The following is a 9334-nucleotide window of genomic DNA, read 5'->3' as shown; positions in this document are numbered from 1 at the left end:
CAATATCAAACAACAACAAGCCTTTTAGCACACGCCCTGCAGGACATCCAGCAATCACACTTACAAATGAGAACCTACTAAATTGAGGGTCACCTGGGGATACTGACCTTCAGAAGGAGCCCTGCACACACCCAGTTGATCTTGCTTAGCCTGGGAAATTGATATTGCCCGGTTTAAAAAAAAAAAAAAGCCATTGCTATCTCCACAAACCTTGAGTCTGGAACTTTGATCAGAATAATTTCAACATCTCTTCCAAACCCCTTTTTTATTTCATCTGATCTGGAGATATTTCACCAGCAAACTCAGAAGGCAGGGGCAGGAGCCCACATGCATCCACCTGCAGGAAGCAGACCTGGGGTGGCCAGCAGCAGGGCAGGCACGGAGGCCGCCTGCCTGCTCAGGGGGACCCAGCGGCTCTCTGGTGCTGAAATGTTCTGGGCTAGGTAGGAGTGACAGTTGCGCAACCCAGTGAAGCCGCTCACGGGCGGATTTTAAGTTAGGTGTGCTGGCTCAGTACAGAGAAAGCAAGGGACGACGCCCAGCTGTCTCAGTCCTCTGTAAATAAGGGTCCTATTAAATAAATAAATGGTGGCAAGACAAATGGGACATTTCCTCTGCTACCGGCCCGTCCTCCAATCAATCCCTTCCCCTTTCCGCGGCCCCTCAGTCCTTGTTCATTCCTTGTCCGCAAAGCTTTCACCTAGATAGCATCGGTCCCCAGCCCCGCCCTGAGGACACAGTACAGTCCCAGAGTTCCCCAGGGGAACTGCAGGCCGGGCCTGGGAGGAGACGACCTGCCAGTGGTGTGCGAGCACATGCTGTCCCACGGCGTGCCCGCCGCGCCCTCTGGTCCCATGCTGACACAGGAGCACAGGGTACTCCTGTGGGTGAAGTCAGTGACCCATCCCACCCCAGTGCATGTCTCTGGCCCAGCGCAGGCCGGGCACCCGGCGGCGTGCGGGTGGAGGCCCGCGGTGCGTGGGGCTGGCGAATGCGAAAGGCGCAGGCGTGTCACTGGGGGCGAAGCAGTGCAGCTTGGGTGGCCAGGTGCTGCGGACAGAGGCCATGCAAGTAGTAACGAACCCCAGAGGACTCCCTGTGAATTCTCACAAGGCGTCTGAACGCCGTGCCATGAGGCTCTCTGAGCCAACGCCCAAACCCTGGGGTGCAGATGACCAACAGTTCTGCCGCCAAACGCTGGAGATACTTTCATCTGTGTGAATAAGTGAGAACGAAAGATGTCGGACTATCCCAGGGTCATCAATACCTGGTGAATCAGATACTTGGTTTTGTAATACTGGAAAAACATCTCCTCTTAGTGTGTGTTGACTGTTCGTAATCCTAACACGATGGACAGGCACCACTTTAAAAGGCGACTCTGCAGTGTTAGCACCTCCGTTGCTTTCTGGAGTCTAGCCCAGGGTTGGCATGCTATGGCCCACCTTCTATTTATGTAAATAAAGTTTTATTTGGCACCATGGCCATGCACATTTGGCTAGTGGTTTCTTTCTGTGGTTGCTTCTCCCCGGTATGACCACTGAGTTGAGCAGTTGCAGAGGGATGTTACAGGGCCCACAGAGTAGACGGAGGTACACCAAGTTACAGTCTGATGCTCTACCAGAGAAATCTGCTGACAGCTTGATCTGAAAAATTAAATAAGCAAACAACTACACACACCACACACACAAACATGAATAGAGCCCCCATTTATAGGACTTGCCAATCCAGGGTGAAAGGGCTCCTGCCTTTGCCCATTTCAAGTTGTGAACTTGATTGTCAAGGCACCCAAAGCTGAGAAGGTACCCAGCAGCTCACCCACCTGTGCCATGAGGTTGCTGCAGATTCCAGAAACTCTGCAAGAAGTGAATATCGCAATAAAGCAAGTCTCATGGACTATTTAGCTTCCAAGTGCATATTGAAGTTGCACTCCCACTATTGCCAGCCTATCATGTGTCCCGTACATAATTGTAAAGATTTGTGTACTTAGCCCAGCTGTGGAGGTGCACGCCTTACCATTTCAGTGACCCGGGAGGCTGAAAGCAGGAGGGATCACAAGTTGGAGGCCAGACTCAACAAACTTAGCTCGAGGCCCAGCCTCAAAATACATAAAAAGTGTCGGGGGATGTGGGCTCAGTGTTATAGCACCCCCCAGATTTCACTCCCAGGTACATTAACGACTGAGGTGAGACTCACAAAACATAAGATTAACCACTTTAAAGTCAATCACAAAAACCTGATTTAGTATCCTGACGATGTTTTGACTACCAGTTCTATTTGATTTCAAAACGCTGTCATCTCCCCGAGGAAAGATCCAGCACCCATTAAATAGTTGTCCAGTCTACCTTGCCGGCTCCTGGCAACGAGGAGTCCACCTCCGCCTCTGGATGACCCGCTCTGCACAGGCCACAGGAACATCACGACTAAAGGCCTTTGGGGCTAGCTCCTCGTGCCAACCAGGACATTCAGCAAGGTCCACCCGTTACAGCGTGTCCCGTGTTTCCTTTCTTTCTGTGGCTGAATAATGCCCACTGCACACGAGGCCACAGAGACCACCGGCTTCTCCAACAGGACTCTGGATGGGGCTGTGGATGGAGCCCCAGGCTTCTCAGGAGCCTGGCGCCCTAACCACTGAGCACCCAGCCCTGCAGCTGAGCGGAGCAGCGTCCACCAGGGTGTGAACAGAGTGCCGCAGACCTGCCCGGCCCTGGTGTGCCTCCCTGCTTCCAGTTCTCTCGCACCCAGCGTGGGGTGGAGGCTGAGCACGGGGAGCTGGGGGTCAGCTTTTGAGCCTCCCATCTGTTCTGCCCAGCAGTGGCATGGCCTCGGGCTGCACGCAAGGGGCGCGCTGCCTCGTCCCCACCTGTTCCACCTCGCAGAGGACCCCTGCGCAGCGTCTGTGCTTGGATTCCTGAGGCTTAACAATGAGCTCCCGCCCGGGGCGGAAGCGTCCCCGGCCCGGGCCTGCTCACGTCCTGGGGCATCCCGGTTTGCTTTCTGGAACACTGTTGTCCCAGGACGTTGAGTTCATCAGCGGGCAGGCCTGGAAGGTTGCTGAGCTCTGCGGGAATAAGTCTCTAATCCGGGCGGGATTCAGGATGAGCGGGCCCAGGGGTGCCCGCCCCAGCCTTCACCCGCCGGCGCCCTCCCGCGAGGTCCCCAGCGCAGCCTGCTTGGCTCACTCACAGGCCTGCTCACAGGCTGGCCCTTCAGCGCCGGCAGGCGGTGGCTCCAGGGCAACAGCTTTGTGGGCAGCGCCCAGGGGCCCAGGCTGAAGGAAACAGGCCCTCCCACCCTGTTTTCACACCCCTGAACATCAGTTTAGTTTTCCTTTTAAAAATATTTCAGTCTTAAAAGCGTGCCCAATTCAAAACTCAAGCATGAGCCGATTGTGCTGCGATCCCTGCGGCTCGGGAGGCTGAAGCGGGAGGCTCCTGAGGGTCACAGCCCCAGCCTCAGCAACTCGCAAGGCCCGGGCGACTCGGTGAGACCCCGTCTCTCTGTAAAATATAAAAAGGGCTGGGGCTGGGGCTCAGTGGCTAGTGCGCCTGAGTGCGATTCCCGGCGCGCTTGGCGCGCGCACACACACACGTGCGCGCGCGCGCACACACACGCGCGCTGCACACCACGAAACTTACCACCGCAGCTATTTTTTGCATTGTGTGTGGTACTGGAGTGGAACCCAGCGCCTCTGGCAGGCTAAGCAGGTGCTCTGCCACTGAGCCACACCCAGCCCCATAATTGGTACAGGTCAGTGCACAATTGAGTCCCACAATCCACACAGTTTGCAGGGGTCCCCCCTGTCCAGCCCCAGAACTCTCCATTTCCCAAGGCTGACGCTCTGTCCCATTGGCACCAGCTCACAGCCCCTCGCAGCCCCGGCTCACGTGCCACCTCAGGTCTCTGCCAACTGCCCCTCAGATGATCCTGCAGCCCGGGTCTGTAGTGTCTAGCTCGCCTCACAGAGCACAGTGCCCTCAGGTCCATCCATGCTGTAGCAGGTATCAGGATGACCCTCCTTTTCACGTCTGAATAATATTCCCTTGCATGGGTGGGCCACACTTCCCCAATCTGCCCACCATCGGTGGCCGTTGGTTGCTTCCAGCTCTTGGCCGTTGTGATAGTGCTGCTGTGAAGGTGGGGTGAACCATCCCTTTGAGTCCTGGGCTGATTCTTTCAGGTGGACTCCAGGATTGGGTTTAATTCTTTGAGAAATCACCACACTGTCTTTTTCCATTTTTTAAATTTTGAAACAAATTTGGCTCACATAAAAGTTGCACCAGGAGTGGTAGAGTGCCCCTGTGCCCTCCTGCTCCGCCCGAAGATACACCCTATTAACCACGAAGCAAATCCAAACTAGGGTTCACATAGTGAACCTTTTTTTTTTAAAGGCAAAGGTCTTGCTAAGTTGCTGAGGCTGGCCTTGAACTTTCAGTCCTCCTGCCTCAGCCTCCGAGGCTGCATATGACAGGCATGCTGGCCCATGAGCTTTTACACACTTTTTTTTCTTTTTTTTGCTTGATTGGTTTTTTTTTAATTTTTTTTTTTTTTTTTTTTTTTTTTTTTAGTTTAGATGAACACAATACATTTATTTTATTTTTATGTGGTGCTGAGGATCGAACCCAACGCCTCACACATGCTAGGTGAGCATTCTACCACTGAGCCACAACCCCAGCCCCCTGATTATTTTTTGATGTCTGCGTAGCTCTGAGATTCAGTGACATATATAGATTCCCGAAACCACCAGGACAACATCCTCATCTCCATGAAGGAAACCGCTCACTGCATACCTCACCCAGCCCTGACTCCCTGACTCTTGACCCTCACAACCTCTCCCCCAGCCACATATGTCACTATTGACAGAATGTCCCATAAATGGCCTTGGAGACTTCCTTCAGCCAGTAACAGTCTTCACGAGTCATTAACATGTCATGCCTATCAATAATGTGTCCCTTTTATGCACTAAGTAGTATTCCACTTTTTATCCATTCAATTTTTTAAAAAATCTATTCAATCCACAATGTATCCATCCACCCACTGAAGTTCATTCAGGGCAGTTTCCAGTTTTTATCGTAGTACAAGTAAAGCTTCCAGGAATATTTGTGTCTTGTGTTCAAGTTTCTGGGTGAGGCTGACTTCACTTTTCTTGGGTCAATAGCCAGGAACGGAGCTGCTATGGTGTATGGCATGTGTCTACTTTTATAAGCAGCTGCCAAAACACATTTCCAAGTATGGTGGCACTTTGTATATTCTCACCAGCATTGTGTGAGTTCACATTGCTCAAATCCTTAATTGGTTTTGGCGTTTTTAAGAACTTTTTTTGGTACTGGGGATTGAACTTGGGGGCACTGGGGCCACTGAGCCACATCCCCAGCCCTATTTTGGATTTTATTTAGAGACAGGGTCTCACTGAGTTGCTTAGCTCCTCACTTTGGCTGAGGCTGGCTTTGAACTTGGGATCCTCCTGCCTCGGCCTCCCAAGTCACTATTTTTTATTTTAGCTGTTATAGCGTTTTATTGTGGGGTGAACCCCCACATTTTTGGTGGTTTTCTTTTCTGAGCAGGGCCTCCCTATTCCGTGCGGGCAAGCCGCGGATCCCCAGACTCAAGAGATCCCCCTTGTTCGGCACCACACCTGCCCTGGTCCTGGTGGTGATTTAAATGTCCTTTTCCCTAATGACAATGCTGAGCCATGTTCATTTCATAAAAACGGTGTCACAGTAAGATTTCTGTGACACAGGCTTCGACGTCTCTTTCATGTTGTTGTCACTTGTGAGTTTTCTTTTTCTGGTGCTCAGCGAACACTCCGCCCTGAGCTGCCTCCCAGCCCCTGGTGTGCGTTTCTGCTGCATGACCTTCTGCGGCATGTCAGCGTTCACGGGACTGTCCTGGAACGCGGCGTGTTTCCAGACGTTTGCACTGAGGACATTTCACAAGCACCTCCTGTTCGCACACAGCTGGGTCCGACTTCCTGGGTCCCACTGCTTTGGAGCCGGGACTAACTTGCTTTGCGCAGCGTTCAGCTGTCTGTTCCTTCAGTTAATCCATTGCCCAGGTGAGAGATAAAGTGAGGTGTGTTTCCAGATAGGAACAAGGTACTCATGTGACATTAATTCTACTTTGTGCCTAAACAAGATAAGTGTTACCTTGGATCAAATCTATCAAGAAGCTATCAGAAATCTATTTCCTGGGAGGAGCAATTCAGGAGCCACCCAAGTCCCTAGAACAGGGAACAGATGTACTCAGAAGAAAGTTATTGGAACCAGTGACAAATAGAAAGATACGTGGCCTGCGGAAGGTCGCCGGGCAAACTGTGCTGAGCAGTGAAGCTGGGGAGGGCGGGGTGCGGCCCTCCCTGTGACCCAGCAATAAACACCCCTGGCTGGGGCCAAGCGCCAGGGCCAGGCGGTGAGGATGAGGACTCGGTTCACTCCTCCAGGGAGCACATGAGGTTCCAGCACCTGCCAGAGGCGGGACTGAGGGACAAGGGGACAAACCCAATGTCTTCCTCGTCTTCAAAGAGTTAATAACTGGCAGACAGGGCATAATAAAAGTGCAGCCATATGAGTCAGAATTCGACAGTAGCCATGTGGCAATCCAAGCTGGGTGTGTCCTGAGCTCCAGGAAGCAGGGACTGGCAACCACTGGGGGCTCCAGAGTGACCTGTTGACAAAGGTGGCATGTGAGCCAAGCCTCCAGCAAGGCATTGGGCAGCCGGGAACTTCTGGCATTAGGAAAGGTTCCACCTCTCTGTCCCCCTGAAGAACTCACATGCTGACTTATGTCAAGGGCAAGCCCCAAAATGCATGTGTCATGTGGAAAGAGGACAGGTGACAGCTGGATGCATCCTCCCCAGGGGACCCTGGAACCCATGCTGAGCCAAAGAAGCCAGATGCAAAGGCAGACAAACTGCCAGACACTGTGGCCACACCCGGGACTCCAGTGGTCCAGAGGCTTGGGCAGGAGGACTGAAAGCCGAGGCTAGCCTCAGCAGCTCAGTGAGACCTGCCTCAAAAGGAAATGAGATGACCAGTGCTGGGGATATGGCAGTGGTAGAGCCCCCGGTCCAATCCCCAGCGCCAGAGCGACAACAGCAAGACAGTGTATGAAGTGTAGACACGCCCTCAAACAGGAGACCTCGCTGACGGAGGGAAGCGATGCCCGCAAACAGTGGCACGCTGGGTTCCAGCTCATGAGCGCCCGCTGGCACCATTCTCCCAACTTCATGGTTGCCGAAAGTCAACTACAGTGGGAATGTTTGTACCCTCGGAAATGGACGGATGCTAAAAAATCGGCTGTTCTCCCTCTCTCTCTTTCTCCATCTCCCTATTTATTTTTGCCTTGACGGGAACACATCCCAGGGTCTCCTGCTAGCTGAGCAAGTGATCTACCCCGAGCCACGCGCCAGCCCTCTCTTTCTTATTTTTAAAGCTCACTGACCAGCACGCGCCTCCCGCTGCGGGCAGAAAGGGAGAATTCGTGGCAAACAGCGAGGAAGCTTTCTGCAGCAGGAGGAATGGTTTCAAGGGTGGACACGTCCATAAGCCTTGGTGGGGAGAACATTCAGGACAGTGTACTTACTATATGTAAGTTTCAGCTCAATAAAAAGGATCACACAGAGCCATAGGTAAAATAAGAGGGCAGGAAGGGAGGAAGATGGGAAGTACAGCGGGGAAGGGCCGACTTCAGTGGAGGCTGGATGAGCCTCACCTGGAGGCCAAGCACTGTGGTTGTATCTCTGCCTCTATCAGAACACAGGTGCATACTGTGTGTTTATTTGTATGTGTGTAATGTGTCTTTTTCTTTTTTTCTTCTTTGCTTTTTTCTTTTTCTGGCCATGCTAGGAATGGAACCCAGGACCTGGCGCATGCTAGGCAAGTGCACTACCACCAAGCCAATCCTCAACCTGTATTAGGTTTTCGTTGTTGTTGTTGTTTTGTATTGTACTGGAGATTGAACCAGGGGTGCTTTTACTAAAAGGGCTACATCCCTAGCCCCTTTTTGTTTTTTCGTTTTGAAACAGGGTCTCACTCAGTTGTTTAGGGCCTCACTAGCTTGCTGAGGCTGGTCTCCAACTTGAGATCTTCTGCCTCAGCCTTCAGAGTCTCCTGCTGTGCATTTTTTAAAACATTGTATCTCTGCTGCCCAGCACAGTCCTGGGCTCATAAAGGGCCCTGCAAACTGATAAAAGAATAGCTACTGGGCTGCTGGGTTGAGAGTGGGTAGGGTGGAGCCCGGGAGCCTCAGGAGCTTGAGCTGGACCTGGGAGGAAGGCATCCATCGAATCCTCCTGTGTGTCCTGTGATCCCCGGAAGTTCGCCTGCTGTGACCTGCACATGGATGCTCAGAGATGTGACAAAGGGGAAAGCAATGTGTATTTTAAGTGTCATGTCCTTTTTCCTTTTTTTCTTTTGGTGTTCACTTCAGTCTTACAAAGATACGGTTTCCACGGCAAACGTAAGATGGCTCCTTAGAAAAGTCAACAGAGGGCAGAGGATGGGCCCAGCATGTGCAAGGCTCTGGGTTGAATCCTCAGCACCAGGAAAGGAAACAAACGAGAACACAACAATCGCACAGTCACCATCTGATCTGGCAGTACCATTTCTAGGTATGCGTCCAAATGAACAGAGATTCAGGGATTCAGAGAGACTTGCGCGCCTTCTCGGCAGCCATGATGTAGGACAGCCAGACGTGGGAACAATTCAAGTGTTCACACAAGGTAAGTGTGCTGGCCACAAAAGCAAAGAAGCCCTGACACTTGCTATCATGTGGATGGCCTTGAGGCCATGCGGCTACTAGCAATAAGCCAGACACAAAAGGACAGGCACCGCAGGATCCACTCACAAGTGTCCCAAGAGTCCTCAGCTCCACAGAGACAGGAAGTAGGACAGTGGGTGTCAGGGGGTGGGAAGGGAGGGGGGTCAGTGTTTTAATGGGAACAGAGCTTCAGTTTGGGAAAATAAGAACATTCTGGAGATGGATGGGGGACTGCTGCACAAAACCAAAAATGCCCTTTAACTCCCTAAACTGTGTACATCTTTAAAAAGGTTAAAATAGAATTTCATGTTGCGTGTATTTTGCAATTTAAATGTTTCAACATGCACACGATAATTACATACATTTTGAAATGTTTTTTAGTTGTAGATGGACACACCTTTATTTTTATGCGGCGCTGAGGATCGAACCCAGTGCCTCACACATGCTAAACCAGCGCCCTACCACTGAGCCACAACCCCAGCCCAATTACGTACAATTTTGTCAACTAAAAAAAAGACTTTTTAAATGTTCTAAAGTCACTTTCATCTCAAGAAAGAATGGTGTGGTGTGTGTACACACT

The sequence above is a fragment of the Sciurus vulgaris genome, assembly GCF_902686455.1.
Source record: "Sciurus vulgaris genome assembly, chromosome: 16".
Taxonomy (NCBI): domain Eukaryota; kingdom Metazoa; phylum Chordata; class Mammalia; order Rodentia; family Sciuridae; genus Sciurus; species Sciurus vulgaris.
Note: the sequence above shows the minus strand (reverse complement) of the source record.